Source organism: Nannobrachium achirus, assembly GCF_963921795.1.
Source record: "Nannobrachium achirus genome assembly, chromosome: 5".
In the NCBI taxonomy this organism is placed as follows: Eukaryota; Metazoa; Chordata; class Actinopteri; order Myctophiformes; family Myctophidae; genus Nannobrachium; species Nannobrachium achirus.
This window is the reverse complement of record NC_137814.1, coordinates 19,187,604-19,189,814: the sequence shown is the minus strand read 5'-3', so window position 1 is coordinate 19,189,814 and position 2,211 is coordinate 19,187,604. Positions and strand designations below refer to the sequence as shown.

At 50.9% G+C, this 2,211-nt stretch overlaps 1 pseudogene across 1 annotated transcript; it reads right to left on the bottom strand.

Annotated features, from left to right (window-relative positions):
- Positions 1-610: 610 nt before the first annotated feature.
- On the bottom strand, positions 611-1,638 carry LOC308284871 (serine/threonine-protein phosphatase PP1-beta catalytic subunit-like; annotated as a pseudogene). Its single transcript has one exon. The product of its transcript is annotated as a serine/threonine-protein phosphatase PP1-beta catalytic subunit-like (transcript).
- Positions 1,639-2,211: the final 573 nt, after the last annotated feature.

Below are 2,211 nucleotides of genomic sequence, written 5' to 3'. Positions count from 1 at the left end.
CGTGGCTCTAGGGTTCAATATTTATATACTGTTACTGTTACATGTTTATGTACAGGTAGATAAGAATTCTGTGCTTCTGTTTCTTTCATTTTATACTGCAGGAGTCGTCGTCTATATGAAAGTCTGCTGGTGTGTGCTTGTGTCCAGAGCTAATCTTGGTCTGGAAATCCCCGGAAACACTGCCAATAGGCCAAAGAAGTACCTCCACCATTCTTTATCAAGTGGCTCTGACGGGCCTTTTCCACCAAAAGAACCATAGTTCAAGAACCTGTGCCGTTCAATTTTCTTGGAACCTTGTTTCGTTCTTGTGAACCGGCCGCGAACCGGCTTGCGTTTCCACCAGATTGAACCAGATTGAACCAGAGGAACCAAGGATTTTGTGGTTTCCGTTCCGAACCAACTTTTACGGTTTGGAACCAACTCGGTTCTTGGTGGAAAAGCTCACCTTTGGTTCATCCCATAGGCAGGAGAAAACCCGAACCGGTTCTTCTTTGGTCGAAAAGCGCCCTGAAAGAGGCTAGCCATATGTGTGCATTTTATTCTTATCTACCTGTACATAAAAATGAAAGAAACAGAAGCGTTTGTTTGAATCAATCAAAAAATAATTCTGTCAAATGTTCTGTGAAGAAAAGTCACAACAACAAAGGGCAACCACTCGCTTCTTCTTCACCGTCTCCTTTGGGCTGTGCGGGGAGGGGTGGCAGGCCGGCCCGAGTTCATGCCTCCATACTGGTACTTTACTTTGTTCCCTTTCTGGACCTGGAACGAGCACACCAGGTTCTCGTCCACGTCCATCATGCCGCCGGCGTTGTCAAACTCTCCACAGTAGTTGGGGGCTGAGAACAAGGTCACCAGCTGCCGATTGGCAAAGAACTCAAAACCTTCTTCTACCACCTGGTGGGCTCTACAGATGAGGTCCATGTCGTGGCTTCTGAGGAACTTGGCAACCACATCTCTCCCAAAGGTAAAGGAGACGCCACGGTCGTTCTCTCCCCAGCCTTGCACATCCTTGTCTGGGTCAGACCACAACAGGTCGCACAACAGGCCTGAGTCAGGCACATCTGTAGGTCTCACAATGTTTCTGATCTGCTCCATGGACTGCAGCTCAGGTGACAGACCTCCGTGACAGCAAAATATCTTGTCGTCTACTATAGCAGCGACGGGCAGGCAATTAAAGCAGTCGTTGAACGTCTTCCAGAGCCTGACGTTGAATCTGCGCTTGCACTCGTCATAGAAGCCATAGATGCGATTGATGGAGGCACTCTCGTGGTTGCCTCTGAGCAGGAAGAAGCGCTCGGGGTATTTGATCTTGTAGGCCAGCAGCAGACAGATGGTCTCCAGGGACTGTTGGCCTCTGTCAACGTAGTCCCCCAGGAACAGGTAGCTGGCCTCCGGAGGGAAGCCACAAACCTCGAACAATTTCAGCAGGTCTGAGTACTGGCCATGGATGTCACCGCAGATCTTGAGCGGAGCGTGCAGCTCGAGGAGGACGGGCTGGCTGAGGAAGATCTGCCGGGACGCGATGCAGAGGCCCCTCACCTCGGCCTCCGTCATGTGGACCTGCGTCCCTGCGCGACATTCACGCACCTCCAATAGCCTGGAAATCAGAGAGTCGACATCCAACACCACCTCTGCCATTTATGTAGTAAGGTGTGGCTTTCACTGATGCCCAACATGGTCTGAATACAGCGGGCAGGCCAGTCTATGATACCACTCATCTATGACGTATCTATGATGTATGTATGGCATGACTCCAAATTTGGGCAAAATTCCAGTCTGGTCCTTGGTTAGTCTATTGGACTGTTTGTGTCCCTGCATTGCCCCTTGTGTAGAAACGTAAGGGGCCTTGCAGGGTGTTTTATATGTTAGGCAACACGCTATTGTTCTAGGTCTGACAGTTTTTTGCCAGCAAAGTGAACCTGCTTTTTGTTAACCTTTAAGTGCCCTCCAGACTAGGCGCGGTTGCCGCTACGGCTGCCGCTTGGGTCAGCGGTTACTGCGACCGCGGTGAAACACAAACACACTGGCTCAGTGAGTAAAACGCCACGCGGTATTTCACAAAGATGAACACAATCCATCTCTCACCGCCCGCGTACGCATGTACAAACGAGCACGCTCGCTGGGATTTCACGGGCTGCGCGGCCGAAATAGTCGCCCGCCTCTCATTGAAAGTGAATTAGGAGGAGGCGGTGACCGCGCCTAGTCTGGAGG